The sequence below is a fragment of the Cupressus sempervirens genome, chromosome 8 (assembly GCF_028749045.1).
Source record: "Cupressus sempervirens isolate cs-2001-9-10 chromosome 8, ASM2874904v1, whole genome shotgun sequence".
Lineage (NCBI taxonomy): Eukaryota > Viridiplantae > Streptophyta > Pinopsida > Cupressales > Cupressaceae > Cupressus > Cupressus sempervirens.
The window spans coordinates 761,971,359-761,988,992 of record NC_143125.1 but is presented as its reverse complement, the minus strand read 5'-3'; positions in this window follow the sequence as shown (position 1 = coordinate 761,988,992).

Genomic DNA, 17,634 nt, shown 5'->3' with positions numbered 1-17,634 from the left:
ATACTGAAGTTATTTTTGCATTGATCTTTTTAATCACACTCCTTGTTAGATATTTATTAGTTATTAGTTATTATTACAATTTATTAAGTTCAACTATACTAGAAACCCAAGACCCCCCAGATAATATGATGTAGAATCTTGCCTTGTATATAAGTATGTTTATTGTAATATTAAATAACTAAAATTAAACATAGATCTAAATCTATTGATCTTATTTCATAATTCAAACTTGGGTTTGTACGAATTTCCATAGGGTGGCATAGGACTTTTCCTATTTTCCTAAAGATTCTAGTGAGCTAGGGTTGCTTTCTACTCAAAAGAAAGGTATTTCTCTCTATGCCAAGTAGGTCATTTAAGTTGTCACTTGAAATGAGCCTTGGAAAATTCTTTTTTGATATTTTACTTCTACAATATTCTCGATTAATGAGCCTTCATGAAAGAGAATTGGCTTTCAAACCCTTCTAGTCACCTTTGAACCTATGCAAATCTAGGGTACCTTTGTGGCTAAGACCATTTGGAAAGCTCGAGCAGTTGTCAAGCCATTGCTCCATTGGGATGGAGATAGGTTTAGAGATGAGCTCTCTATGAACCAACATAATTTGTGGTGCCCCCCTTATTCTCCATTCAAGTGGTGCCCCAAGCTAAAGTTCAAGGAACTAGTGCCTTGTATTTTTTCAAACATGGAATCATGACCCCGAAGGACATCTTTACTACTCACCATGACCTTTATTCTTGTAGGAGGACATGTAGGTGCAGTTCTGGCTTTCCCATCTAGATTAATAGATTTTTGATCTTATATTTTCTATAGTGCCTCCCAATATGTTCCACAAGCTTGGCATTCATTCATATAGACCTTGGTGGAAGTATTAGAAGTGGTATCATGCCATTCCTATGACTAGCTACAAACCCAAATTTTGTTATCAATGGTTAGTTCCCTACTTGCCTATGGTTGATGTGCTCATTTAACATTGGTATTTGCAATCCTCTCAGAAGACTTGGATTCTTAGGTTTACCACTATTTGTAAAGAAATCACTAAGACAAAAATTGCCCATTTTTGTTGTTGCATCCTCTTTCAAGGGTTTCCTTTGGACCCTCAGCTTAGGCATTTGGGTATCCCTAACCTTAGATGTCCCCCTTATGCGAAACTAGAAAGTTGTTTACATATTTTCTTGTTCTATAGACATGCCTAGTAATACTAGAACTGGATTAATGACTTCTCTAATCCTTTGCACATAGAAGCCTTTTCTTGGCATATGGTTGTTCTTGAGGATCCAACTAGGCTCCCCTTTAAATATTCTCATATCTAGCATGCTTTTAGAATGGAGATTTTTAACTCCATGGAAAGATCAAAATATTGTATTGTTATCACATAGATTTCTTGATATAAATATCACTATGCACACTAAATCTAGTATATGTAACAATATAATGATGTAGATTCATATAAAAACTAATAAAGTGACACTTAAGGTGGCTCAACTCTAGAAGCTTCTCACGCATTGGAGGAATGCTCCATGTACGGTGGTTAGGATTCCACCTGATACTATCTTCAAATATCATACGCTACCTCATGACAATTAGTGGGGCTACAAATCTTCTTCTCGGTGCTCACACACCCATAGGTTGTAGCCTCCATGTTGCTTTCCTAATGGTAGTTTTGGTGGTTGGCACTACTCAGCCCTGCCTCCTCAAAGGTAAGGTTCTAGCTAGTCCTCAATGGTTCCTCATATTTCTCCTAATTTTGTATCGTCCTCCTCTAGTAGGGATCCAAACTGGTCCTTCCCTCGATTGGAGTTGGTGATCTCCCCTACCAAGTTTGAGGGAAAAAATGAAAAGGCTTTAACTGATGTTGCAGATGGGTGGGCTCCTCCTAAGGCACCCACTAACTCTGTTGATGTATGGGGTTGTAATGATTGAGATCCTTCTCTCTTGGTTGTCATTTCTTTTAAAGCTTGAGGGCTCTCTTTATATGCTCTATTTTGTTTACCAACTTGTTTCCCAACTTGAGGGCTTTATATGTTTTTTGGTATGAGTAGCTGAGTTTTTGGCCTCTATAGTATTCCATGACCCCTTTTTTGTGAATATGTAACTTTATTATTATCTTAACAGAAATGGATTATTCATAAAATAACTAAAATTGGAAAGAAAAAAATCTATTTTATATTTTCCTCTTAAAATAAGCATTTTCTATTTGATTCGACATCATTATTTTACTGATCTATATTCACATTTAACATTCTTTAGATATATGTTCTCTTTTCCCATGCCATCCTCATACCAAGAAGAGGTTAATTTAATTCTCTAATTTTATAATATGTATTTAACTATTTACAAAAAGTTATGTTATGAAAAAGTCTTTGATGGAAAATAGTACTACCTAGTGTAGGTCACTTTATATATTTTAGCTACATATATTAAGTCACCTTTCCTTAGTTGTTGCATTCTTACCGCTAAACTTTGTTAAGAGAAAAACTTAAAAAGGTCATTGCTTTTATATTGATAACAATTTACATTAATGTATCTCACCATTACAACTGTTGTACAAAGTAGAGCTAATTTAGTTTTCAGTATTATTTTATTTTCTATATATAATTTTATTATTATATATTTTATAGGCATTTATTCAAAACTAGCCCAAACTTTTATGGAGGTATTGCCCATTTTTCAACTTTTAATTCATATATGAAAAACTAAAAATTTGTTGAGTCATAGGGTTTGAGAGGTTAAATTTTTATAAAATGGTCAATATTACACTTAAATTTTCTTAATAAAGCTTCAAATTTTACTATACTAAATAGATGTGATATTTTAAAATTTTAGTACCAACTTGATTTTCTAATTTAAAATATCAATATACAATATTTAAGGTTAGAACATTCTTAGTTTGAGATATATTACTTATAATTATTTTTACCTATTATATTTTTAATAAAATATATGAATTTACAAATTAGATTTTTGCAAATATTATGAATTAATACTTATATTATATTGATAAAATATTTTAATTGGAAAGAAATATGAAATTATTCATAAATTAGAAAATAAAAATACTTAATGTTTATCTTAAAATGTAAAATGAAAGACAATAAAATGATTAAACTGTCATTGTTGAAATTTAGGCCTATTCGGAACAATAAAATGATTGTCTAAATCGTAGCTGATTAAGATGAATGACATTTTTATTTCAAAGAAATTTAGATTTCCATATTTCATATCACATAGTGAGGAAAAAATTAAATTTTAAAAAAGTAACTTGAAAAATATTAAATTTAAAAATACTAAGTCAACTTTGGGTATTTACCACTTTTAGTGTAAATTCAAGTCTTAATATATGATGTTTAAACTTCTTTTCAAGGGTCAATGATCAACATGGTTAGAGTTTGAAATCTCACATGCTTTTCAATTTTATCATCATATAGAACCCATTTTTAACATCCATTTTATCACACTGTGATTTTTTTTACATAAGACTTTCCTTTTTCTTTTTTGTTGTTTATTATTGAGTACCGATACAAAAGAAAACTAGACTTAAACAACATGAGTGAAAATTAGTTGAAGACATTTATTGGCAAACTAGATGACTTATTTAATTATATTTTTAATAAAGTCGGCAAAAAAATACAAAATAAAAGAAAGTAAATTATGGTGTTAAATAGAATTAGTTGATCATAATTGTCCAATGTTTTCACATACTATTATAAAGTGTGGTATAGGAAAGGATCTATTAGTTCTTAGGAGTTCAATAGTTGAGCTCCCAATTATTGACCTGAAATGAAATAGAAAAACTAAAAATGCAAGACACAAGATAAACTAATTTTATGTGGTTCATCCAGAATTCCTGGACTATGTCTTCTCTTCAAGTAGGGTATTTCTTTTATTACTTTAATATCATTTTTACAACTTATAGAAGCTCTACTTTACAACATACGTTACATATTAATTATCTTACATTCTTATGCATAGTCTTTTGTTTAATGCAACAAAAGAAGGGAATGATATGTAATGGTAAAATATGGTAGGGTCAATGATTGAAATTCAAACTCTTGATTAAACCGTTACAATCTCCCACTTGCAGTTCAATCAGTGTCTCAAGAAGAGCTAAACAGAGATATCCCCCACTTCGAATGTGTATTTTTATGGCATGACCATGCCAAGAGAAGCTCTACAGAACTCATACTTCTCCTAGAATATAACCTTCATTAACACATCAACCGGATTAACTTTTGCATCAATCTTCTTTAACTATATTCTCCTCTCTTCAAAAGCATAATGAATAAAGTGCAATCTGGTTCCTATATTCTTTAGGTGAAAAAGGATATCATGATTCTTAGCCAAATGAATGACACTCCTACTATCAAAAAATAGAGTGAAATTCTATTATTTAAATCCTCAATCACCAAACAATCATTGTAACAATATAAACTCTTCAGCCCCCTCAATAAGAGAAATATATTTTGTTGGAATTAACAATGGAAAAGTAAATTCTGAGAGGGGGGTTGAATTGGCACTTTAAAACTTTAACCTTAAAACACTTCACCTAACATCCATCTCATAATTTAGCATGTAAACTAAAATAAATTAGCCACACATCACATCCATAGCATAAATAAAATTCAACAGATAACTTGGGGGGGTGGGGATGGGGAGGGGGGATGACACCCACAAATCTTCACTATTGCAGTTGTAAAGTGAGGCCATTTTTTTGGAAATACAATAGGGAAAGTAAACTCTGAGAGTGGGGGGAGTTGGGGGGGGGCGGGGTGGGGGGGAGTGGTCTTAGTCTGAAAACCTAATATTGATGATTACCTTTTTCTTGAGTCGTGTAGCCTCAATCTATTTACTTGGTTTAAGAAAAACCTAAAAGGTTGTATGCTTAATTAAGGCAGAAAACTATCAATCTGAAAATTATCAGCTTATGCCATCAAAATAGATTTAGGTAACCCTAGAGGGAAGCTTTATGAGAAAATGGCCAAGTGCGTAGGTAATATGGTTGCTTAAGGGCAATGAATCCGAGGGTTGTGGAAACCTAAATAAGAGGTCTTTCTTGCTCTTAACAAGTTTGGTGGTGGCATTGACCAGATGAAGAGAACTGCACGGGGGGGTTGTTGGGCAGTGAATTAGTCCTTCAAAAATTAACTATGAAATCATTCACCACACATCCATCTCACAATTTGCATGTAAACTAAAATAGCTATCTTAACATATTCATCCATAGTATGAAAGCTAATAGCATTCAACATGTATATGACACAAGATAATTGATTACCTAGAAACTGTCCAATGAGAAGGTAAATTTGGGGTAGGGATGACACCCACAAATCTTCACTACTACAATTGTAAAGTGTATACAATGAAGGTTATAGTGTTTGATCATAAACTATGATCTACCTTATGAAAGGTATGCCCTATTAAAGGCTTACAAGATCATTAGATCTTACCTTGCTAAAGGATTTCAACATCTTTTTAGAAGTGTGCCTGATTAAAGGATATAAAATTTACAATAAAGTAAACACCCTATTAAAGGATTTACAATAGCCTATTATGACTATTCTATTAAGAGATTTAACAGATTCACTTGCTAGAATGTCTCAACAATGATCCTGTAGTTAGCACTCTGCTACTAGATAATAGATCACCTCTTTCTTGATGTGTAGTTAATCATCTCTAATAAGATGTATCAAATCTATCGTCTAACTCCTTTCCTCTATTCTCCTCTAACTAACTCTTCAATGTCTAACTTGATTCACAACTCCTTGGTCATCATGAATGCTCTGTTTACCCATGCAAACTTCTCTCTTTGTGCCTTACAATGTTTAAGGTTTTCCTTCCTTAGGAAGACTTAGGTGACTTAGGGTTATGTATGAATCAACAATTGTGATTCACCCATTTTGCTACTTAATCCATCCCTTTTACTGATTGGTTGCATATACTGCATAGGGATAAATTTTTATTGAAGATGTCCTTAAAATGGCCATTTTTATTATTATATTGATTTAATATATTGTCTTGTGTTTACCTTCCCTAACTAAGTGGGAGTGTTGATGTTAGTAGAATTTTAGTAACTTAGATATATTATTTCTAGTTTGGAACTTATTATGTGTTGACTGGGTGGTCTTTAATAAGACTAATAAATTCTAGTTTGAAACTTATTGTAAATTGATTAATCAAGTGAAAATTGTACAAGTCAAATAAATCTCTTATAAAAGTAATCTTTAACAAGATTATGGATACTCCTAATAGCATATTAGACACTTATAATAGGGTGTATTCTTTTAGAAGATGGTATTGTTGTAATGTCCTAACATGACACCTTATCAATCCACTGATGAGTTGTTTGTACCATCCCCACTGCAATTTTCCCCTCTGACCAACTATTTTCTATGAGAGAAAAATACTATATTATGTCTTTACATTTTTTTTTATTGAAATTTTATTACTTTATGTTCTAATAAACTAACATTAATTTAGTTGTATATTGGTAAAGATATTAGTAATAATAGAGGATATTGGTAAAAGTATTTTATTGACTATCAGTTTATGTTAAACAAGGTAACTAAGGTTGAAATTTCTATAGTAGAGATTCACCTCCCACCTTGCACCCATCTTGGTACCTTATCTAAATATCTCAAACAATTGGCATCAAAGTGTTTTATTATTTGAAAGAGAATTTTGCCAGCTTCAAGTAGGTCTTTGATAATGGAAAGTTCTAGGTATTAGAAGTTACCAAAGGGAGCCCTAGAGGATGCTAATGAATAAATACATGATCCCAAAAATAAGTTAAGAACTTAATTTCCAAAACTAAAGGAACTTAAAATATTTGAATGATCATTTTATAAAAAAATAATTTATGTTATTTTCCAATTAAATCATTTTAAATGAGAATTAAAAATATAAATAGGATGATCAAAGGATTGTTTAATTATTTTTGTATTTAAAATGTAATTGTAATTCCATCTTTTATGGATTTATATACCGGAGAAAATTCTCATCATAACATTAGTATTACAAGTCAAGTAAGGTTCAAGTAATTATATTTCCATGTAATCAATGTAGCTTTGATTTATTTTTTAAATTTCTTACTTGTCTTCTCTAGCTATTGTTCTAGCTTTTTTAATTTTTTTTTTTTAAATATATTAAAAGAATTGGTATTACAAAACACTCCCTCTTAGCACAATGGAAGAATAATTGAATCTATTTTACTTGGAAGTTGCAAAAAAAGTTTCAAGGTGCAAAAAAATCTAATTTGGAAATACAATTAGAGATTTCATAAAAAAATAGATAATTTTGATTATTTCATTCTTACTTTTGAAATATAAAAACTAAATTTTTTTCATCTTTGTGGATGTTTCCTTGCTTAGGTTTTTTTTCCTTGGAATATTTTTGGCCTGCCTTCCTCTCTCATTAATTTACTAAAGCGGGTACTAGGGAACTTTTACCATACTAGACCTGAAGACAATGGTGATTATGTCATAGGTACATAACTAACTATTACAAAATATTCTTTTTGTAAAAGCATTTTTCAATAACTTTTGCAAGCTTAGTAAACTTTCATATTAGAAAATAGACTTAATTTTCTCATAGTTTTTTAAATTAAAGATAAGTCTATTGAAAGAAAATTGATGATTGAGTAGTATTTAATTATTTTGGTTATGTATTATCATATTACACCAAATGATTGTTTTAATATTCAAGAAAAATGATTACTCTATATTTGTTACTTCTTACTAGACTACATTGGAAATGATTGTGATGCATATGTAAGAAAACTCAAGTGCAGAAACAACTTCTTACACTAATCCCTTAAGGAAATTATTGTGCAAAATCTATTTAAATCCTTGCAATTTCAGATTTGATATTATGCAAACAATAATAATGTAGTCAACCATGAATACAGAAAATAGATAGAGAAAGAAAACACAAACACAAAGATATGCCGATGGGGAAAATCCTTTCGATAAAAAAACCCCACCCCTCCAAAACTTGCACAATGTATTATCTTCAACACAAAGGTTACAACACACTTGCAATTCAGGTTATTTTAGCACATGGAAGAAAACTCTAGTCACAACAAAACACTACCACCAATACACTTTCTCACTCTCCTATCTACAACCCTAAAGTTGCTTATACCACGTGCTTTCCATTTTAGGGAAACTTCCAAAGAAGAATTGTATTAGGGTTTTAACATTCTCCAAAAAATAGGAACCCAAAAAAAAAATCCCTATGTGCTAGATGGAGACTCAAGTGTACAGTACTCAATGATTAATTGCCACATGTCTTCACATCTTCACCCATCATCAAATCTTCCAAAGATGGATCTTACACATCATAGGAATCCATCATAAACATTTCAGTCATGATCTTCTTACACACAATTCAAGATACCAACACATACAAGTGGAGTGACACATCAACATTCCAACTAGACATGTACACTCACACTTAATTACATTATTTGCAAAAAAAATACATTTATAAAACAAATAATAAGAATAGAAATTATCCAAGGTTGATACACCTTATTCCTAACATTCTCCCACTTGTTAAAGACCTTGTAAGAGCAATAGGAATATAATAGGAAATAACCACTATAGGCCAAAAGGCCCATAGACTCTAAACACCATCTAAACTTCTCTGTGCCCACTAGTTTCGTCAATACATCTGTAACATTCTTTATAGTATCTACCTTCTCCAAATTTACCTTTTCATCTTCCACCATATCTCTCATAAAGTGAAACTTCACATCAATGTGCTTCGTTCTATCATGGAAAGTAGGATTCTTTGCATGTTAAATAGCACTCTGACTGTTGCACCGAATAGTAATCTGTCCTACATCAACACCAATATTAGAACACAATCTCCTAACCCAAATGGATTCCTTACAAGCATGAGTAGCAGCCATATACTTAGCTTCTATAGTGGACAAAGCAACCACAGGTTGTCACATACTCATCTAACTGATGGCACCACCAAACATAGTGAACACATAAGCATTGGTGGATCTCCTACTGTCAATATCATTTACCCAATTTGAATCCACAATCCATGAATACAAACTAAATGTGGAGCTCTAGAAGAGTTACCATGATAAAAAATGGAGTAATCTAATGTACCCCTCAAATATCTGAATATTCACTTAATTGCATCCCAATGTACCCATCCAGGATTAACCATAAACTAGTTCAGAACTCCCACTGCTTGGGAAATGTCTAGTCTAGTACAAACCTTAGCATACATAAGACTGCCAACTACACTAGCATAAGGTACTCTACTCATGTCCTCCACCTCACTAGGATATTTTGGACAATCATATATAGATAACTTTGCTCCCATAGAAAGAGGAACACACAATGGTCTACAATCTTCCATACTAAACCTATCCAACACAAACTTCACATACTTACTCGGACTCAACCAAATTTTACTATTAGACCTATCTATACCGATTTCTATACCCAAGATGTACCTTGCTACCCCAAGATCTTTCATCACAAACTGTATTGACAACTGACATTTAAAATCATAAATCATACCCTTACCATTTCCAAACATCAACATATCATCAACATATAATGCAACAATAAGAAGGTGATCATTTTCAAATCTGAAATAAAAACAATGATCTAATATTGATCTTACAAATATAATTGACAAAATAAAGGCATCAAACTTAAGGTACCACATCCTAGGAGATTGTTTCAAACCATACAAAAACTTCTTTAATCTAAAAACCAAAGATTCTTTACCTTTAACAATGTAGTCCTCAGGCTGTGATATATAAATCTCTTCCTCCAAATCACCATGAAGGAAAGTTGTCTTCACATCCATCTATTCTATCTCTAAATCATATGATGCAGCAAGAGATAACAAAAATATAATGAATGTCAACTTTTCAATAGGAGAGAATATTTCACCATAATCTATTCCCTCTACCTATCAGTACCCCTTCACAACCAATCTAGCTTTGTACCTTTCAACACTACCATCTGCATAGAATTTATTCTTGAACACCCATTTGCTACCAACAGGTTTCCATCCTTTAGGAAAAGGTACAAGGTCCCAAGTTTTTTTTTTATCCAATGAACCCATCTCATCGTCCATGGCCTCAATCTAAGAACCTACATCTTCCATACCCAAAGCCTCATTCACAAATCATTGTTAGTAATCAAAGTGAAGGCACAACTAGAATCTAACATAGAATAACCAAACCTTTCTGGCTAGTTTCTTACTCTTGTTGATCTCCTCAAGCACTCAGGTTGAGGTTCTTCTTTTGAACTATCATAGCTACTAGAGCTCTCCTTATCATTAGACCCAACATGGTCTTTTTGTTCAGTCTTCTTAGGGGTAGGAGGCAATTGAACAATATCTTCTTTTAATGCAATCAGATTTCCACAATCCATGATAGTTATACTGAGTTTCTAGATTAGATTATGTGAATATTTTTTTCCATCAATGTTTCAAATCACACTACGTGATCCATCATCAGGATGAGAGAGCAGGAGGTGTAAAACAATGTAAGTAGCCTCTCCCCTCCCTCCCCATATTTTAGTCTTAATTTTATTATTTTCTCTTGCTTTAGGATGTGTGCAATCCCTCTCCTCCTAATCTCGTTTATTTGGTGAACCTATGCTAAATCTACTACTTACATTTTTTTACACCTCCTACTCTCTCATCCTGATGATGGATCAAGCAGTCTAATTCGAAACATTGATGAAAAAAAATCTTCACACAATCTAATCTAGAAACTTAGTATAAATATCTTCTTTCTTGTCTTTTTCATCTAGTTGTCACACAATAGGAGAAGATGTTAGCTCTCTAAAAATAACATTTTTTCTATACAACACCTTACTAGTCACAGGGTCCCAAAGCTTGTATTCCTTCACACCAACACTATATCTGATGAAAATACATTTAAAAAGTTTGTTTTTGAACTTAGATCTTTTCTCCTTTGGAACATGTGGATAAGCTTGACAACCAAAAATAAAAATATGTCTAATTGAAGGCTTCTTACTGAACCACACCTCCATGGGTGCCTTACCCAAAAGGGCTAATGTAGGAGATCTATTAACTAGATAGCAAGTAGTGGCCATAGCTTCAATACAAAAACTTTTTTTAAGACCATCTCCACTAAGCATACTCCTAGCCTTCTCCATTAGTGTCTTGTTCATTCTTTCTACAACTCCATTTTTAAGGAGTTGTCTTATGCCTCGATACCTAGTCCTTGAATCGACTAAAGACTTGTATCTTACTTTTTAGGAAATAGATCCATGTCCTTCTACTATAATAATTTATGAAAGATACAAAAAATAAAAACTTGGAGATTGAAGGAACTTTTATAGGACCAAATACATAAGAATGAATAAGATCCAAAACACTAGAAGGTTTATGAGAACTAGAGTAAAATTGAACATGATTTTGTTTACCATAGACATAATGTTCACAAATGTCAAACTCAAGATTACAATCATTTAATGCCTCAATAAGGTTCTTAGTTTTAAGGGTTCTGAGACCCTTCTCACCAATGTGGTCAAATCTCTTATGCCACAACATTGTCTTTTCTACAGGAATCTTTCCTTCCAATGTGTTTGCACCCTTAGGTATACATGTTGCACTACCATTAGAACCAATAACCACAATCTTCTTTACTGCTCATTCAAATGGTGGGAATGTAGTGATATTTGATCTCTTCTTTGAAACATAAGAACTATTCCATTGAGAAATGCATGCATCTAGCCGAAATAGAGTAACTCTCCTAGTACACTTAGCAATCACCATAGCTCCTCTCATCATCTTACATCCATCTTTAGAGAAAACAACTTGCACACCTACATCTTTCAACATACTTAAAGATAATAGGTTTTGTGCCAAACTAGGGATGTGCATTACCCTGTTGATCCCCTTCAGTTTCCCATCAAGGAATCTAATAGTAACTTGTCCTCGTCCAACTATCTTTAGGTGAGAATCATCACCCAAGTACACCTTTCCACCATTGAAAACTTCATACTTTGAGAACCAGCTTCGATGAGAGATCATGTGGAAAGAAGCACCCAAGACTATCAACCACACATCATCAGATGCATACATAGCCAAAAATACAATGAAAGCATCACCATCTTCTTGAGATTTTTCTGAACCTGAATCTGAGGCCTTCTTCTTCTTCTTTGACTCTTTACAATATTTATGGAAGTGCTCAGTCTTATCATAGTTCCAGCATTTTGCCTTGGAATTTCTAGGAGTCTTTGATTTTCGATAGGATTTGCATCTACTCTGTCAAGACTTGTTACCATTTTGCTTCCCTCTGTCATTGGATCTATTGCGAACAACAAGAGCTTCCTTAGCCAAAAATGATGACTTTCTCCATGTCTCCTCAAATGATAATGAAGACACCACATCATCCATTTTAAAAGTGACTAAAGTAATTCCAAGAGCCATCACAAGATGGTCCCATGAACTCAGAAAGTAACATAATAGGGCCATACATTGATCCTCCTCCTCTATCTTGACATGAGATGATGTCAACTATGCAATCAGTAAATTAAAAGCATTTCCATGATACATAACAGATCCTTCTTCCTTAGGAACAACTTGTTCACCAAATATTTGGCCTAATATAAAGATCCAAGATATGTCCACAAACTGTTTGTGGTCTTCTCATCAAGAACATTTAGGAGGACTGAATCAGCTAGATAGAGTTTAATGAGACCCTTAGTTTTTCAATCCTTGAGATCTCAATCTACTTGAGATATTTTTGTGGATCTCACATCAAGTGAAGCCACCTCCCATAGATCATGATCTTCAACCAAGTCTTTCATCTTGAGTTTTTACAACTTGAAACTACTACCATTAAATTTCTCCACCTCCATTTTCCATATGATGAAGTAGCCATCTTAATCTATAAATAAGATTCATAATGCTCTACACAAAACTCCCACTCAACTTGAGATTAGCTCAAAAACTCTACCCAACAACTAGGATCAAAATTTGATCAAGCTTTGATACCACTTGTAATGAAACTTAGGTGCAAAAATAACTTCCTACACTAATCCCTTAAGGAAAGTATTGTGCAAAATCTATTTAAATCCTTACAATTCCATATTTGATATTATGTAAACAACAATATTACAGTCAACCATGAATATAGAAAATAGATAGAGAAAGAAAACACAAACGCAAAGATATATTGATGGGGAAATTTTTTTTGGCTAAACAACACCAACCCTCCAAAATGTGCACAATGTATTATCTTTAACACAAATTTTACAACACACTTGTAATGCAAGTTCTTTCAGGACACAGAAGACAAATCTAGTTGCAACAAAACACTACGAACAATACATTTTCTCACTCTCCTATCTACAACCCTAAAGACACTTATATAATGTGCTTTCCATTTTAGGGAAACTTCCAAAGAAGAATCATATAATGGTTTTTCCATTCTCTAGAAAAGTAGGAACCCAAAAAAAGAAATTTAAGCCGATGCCCTAAACCCTATGCACTAGATGGAGACTCGAGTGTACAATACTTAGTGATCAATTGCCGCATGTATTCACATCTTCACCCATCATCAAATCTTCCCAAGATAGCTATTATGCATCATAGGAATCTTTCATAACCATCTCAGTCATGATCTCCTTACACACAATTCAAGATGTCAACACATACAAGTAGAGTGACACATCAACATGCCAACTAGACATGTACACTCACACTTAATTACATTGTTTACAATAAAAAATACATTTACAAAATAATTAATAAGAGTAGGAATTATCCAAGGTTGAGACACCTTATTCCTAACATCATACATACCTTTCTACAACATTATCAACAATAAATAGAAAATGTATAGTATCAAGAAATTTTATGTGGAAATTTGGTCAAGGAGAAAACCATAGTATGGAATAAACAACAATATGTACTTATCTGAAAGTATTAGTCCCTATTAATAGTACTATACTAGAAATGCACATAAATTCAAGCACATGTCCTAGAGCTCATTGCTCAAACTAAAACTAAGCCTTACTAACCAGGAATTGCTAACTACCTTACAAAAAATAGAATGACATCCTTATATAATGAACTACACAACAACATCTTTATCATGCCTATATTAGTTACATTAAAGAAAAAATATAGCTTTCCTACACTTGATCACTACCTTAAAAAAAAATCTTCAAAACATTTTCTCACCTACTCATACACATGAATATAAGATCTTTACATCTATTTATGTGAGCTGTCAACTTAGTCTTCCAAGGTGGAATAAACACCCATATAAGAATATTAAATGTGAACAATTCAATGTCAAAAAAATATAACATTATCCAAAATATTCATCTTCAAGCATGACACATATACATAAATCATGTCTTGAACATTTGAAACACAATATAATAATTATGTCAAAAAAGAACATGAAGAACACCAAGACACCAATAGAAATAAGCAATTTTGAGTACAACAACCAATTTTAACCAACAACATTAGAAGTATATGATCTAGAAATATCCACAAGAATAATGCGTTACTGTAATAACATCCTCATAAATTCAAATTCTATAATCATTATTATTAACAAACCAAACCTGAAGAATATTAACACAAAAGGATGACAATCTAGAAAAATGGATTACAATGTTTTGTATTATGAATAACTTTAATTCATGATTTACATGAATGTTCCAAAAAAATTGTCAAATTCACGAAACAAAATACTAAAATGTAGAGAAATGCAAGTCAAAATATTATCATTATATCACCTCTCAAAATTAGAAATCTAATCTAAACAAAAATTCACATATATTGCTCAAATATTTATGAAAACTTCTACATGATGAATTGAATCAACTATAGACAACCCACAAAAATTGCATGCATTTAAAAACTTATATCTTTAAGACACATGTCATGTCAGTAAAATCTTTGATATTCTTCTGTATAATTTCTTTGTTAATATTTTCAACTATATCAAATTGTGCTCCTATAGGAACTAATCTATTGGCATGTTGATTTAATCTTTTAGGGATGGCAACCATATTAAAAGCATCAAAAACTTCAATTATATCCCAAACTCTTTTTTTGTAGCTTTTTAATTTGTCATTTTTGGTCTTGTACAACCCTCACTCTTGGTTGATGACTAACTCACTATCTCTAAATACTTTTATGCATTTGACACCCCTCATTGTCGCCTGTTACAAACCTTGAATTAGCACCTCGTATTCATTTGTATTTTTTTTGCATGCAAAACTAAAATAGAAAGTTGCATGATATTTATCTCCATGAGGGGAGATCAACATTTTCCTCCACCTAAACCATTTTTTCTCCTAGAGCCATTAAATTAAAATTTCCAAACCTCATTTTTCTACTCAAAATGATCAGTTGTGCCTTTGACAAGGTTTGGCATTACTAACCTAGCCTCCTGGAAGACATAATTTCCTAGACCAGCATTTGTGATATTGTTGGTCCCATTGGTTAAGGTGTTTTCTATTGCCCAATCATCTAACTAGACATCAGGGATACTATCAACTTGAGTATTTTTATCTTGGGCAACAATGTCTTTTTCTTGATCAAGTGCATATAATTGGCATTGATCACACTGGGTATGTAAGACTCAATGTGGTCTTTTTCAATTAACTCAAACTTGTTTGTTACTTTGGTCCCATATCTAGTCCTAAATAACATATATGACCAATCTGTAGATAAGTAGCCTCCTATCTTGTCTATGAATTTTCTTGAAAAATAAAGGGAAAAATATGGAGGCAAATCTATTACAAAGATATATTGGGGAATAGAAAAGGTGGGACATGCATGGAGTGTCAAACTTGCATTCTTTATGAGACCCACTATGTTAACACATGAACCATCCAACTGGACTGTACCTTTCTCTAAGGTTTCATACTTTAAACCTAGCCGATCTATTATCTTCTTGGGCATAACAAAGCTTGTGGCCCCTTTATCTACCATGCAATTATGAACCAACTTGTTTCCCATAATCAATGAAACATAAAATGGTGGAGGTTTTATTTCCTTACCTTGGATCTGATTTCCCTTCTTGCTACTATCTTGAGTAATAACTCTTTAGTTTGCAAATATATAGCCCTGTGAGGTTCATCAACACCTTGATTTGGAATATCTATCACCAAGACCTCCTTCAACAAGTTAGTTTGTCCCAGAATAGATAAAGAATCCCACATAGATATCATGATGATCATCCTTTTCATTTTTTCTACAATGTTAAATGGTACAATAGCATGCACCTTTGATTGGACTTTAGGAACAATAGGATGTATTTGCTATTGTGGTTATTCTTGAGTGGCAAAAGGAGGATTTCTTTATTACTCTCTCTATCCCTGAAATGCAGACAATTCTTTAGTTGATACATCCTTTCTTGTCACTATTTCATTGCTTGGTGCTCTTTTCTTTTCTTGAGTACATACACCACTTGGGTCATTATCTCTATTTACAACACAAACTTCTTCCTCTTTCTAGTTCATGAATGTAGTGTCTACAAGAGGAACCTATTATTGTTTATGAGTTTCAAAATTAGATGTATATTGTGTACTAGAAGAACCTTGAACCATTAAGGCTTGATTAATTACCCCATTGGAACATGTAGCCTGATTGTGTTGTTAATTACAAGGGTAACACCAATTGTATTATGCTACTAAGTAATTTTGAGTAGGAACAATGTCTAGATAATAGTATTTAAAAGAGGAGCAGTATTCAAAGGGGTAGGGGTAAAAGGCCTAAAAGGTCTTTGGTAAAAATTTTCCTATTTGATGGATATTGACCTTGAAATTTCTATTGGGTGGGTTGATTTGAAATCTAATATTGAGATTGGGATGGTTGTCTAGCTTAGAATTGTTGCTCCTTAATATTTACTAGCTCATTGGCAAATGTTTGCATGAGGTTTTCCATCTTAATCTAGTCATTTCTTATCTCTTGTAGTTCTTGTGAAGGGCCTAAAACTATGACTTCTTGGCTTGAAATAGCTAGTAATGGACTAAAAGGTGGTACAGGTACAACCATAGGTATATTAGGATGGATATCTAGATATATGGGCATTGGAGGCTTAGGGGCAATTTTATCTACTTGAATAGGACTATTCTTAGCTCTTATAGAAATGGCATAACCTTGTTATAATTGAAAAGCCCCCATAGATTGTATCATAATAGAAATGTCACTATTTAAGCTTCTCAAATAATAAAGAAAAGCATGGTCTACTAATGGCCATACTGGGTTTTGTATTTGGCTCCATGTTCTTTGAAATCTATTATTTAAGTCCATCATCTACTCATGAGGAGCACACTTGATGGTTGAAAACTACTCAATGAGGGACAAAAATATGACTTATCTTCAAAATGCCTTGTCAAGACATCTCCCAATGCATCCTAGCAATCAATTGAACCCAGAGCAAGGCTTCGAAACCATTATAGAAATTTTCCTTTGAATGAGGTTGCAATCATTTTAATAACAATGTCTTCCTTAGTGACATGATGCATATTACATAATGTTACAACATCTCTGATATGCTCAAATGTTGTTGTTTGACCTTCCCTAGTGAAGTTTGGTAAAATTTTGAAAGAAACTAGAGGAATATCATGATGTTGAGCAAAAATTACTCAAATTCC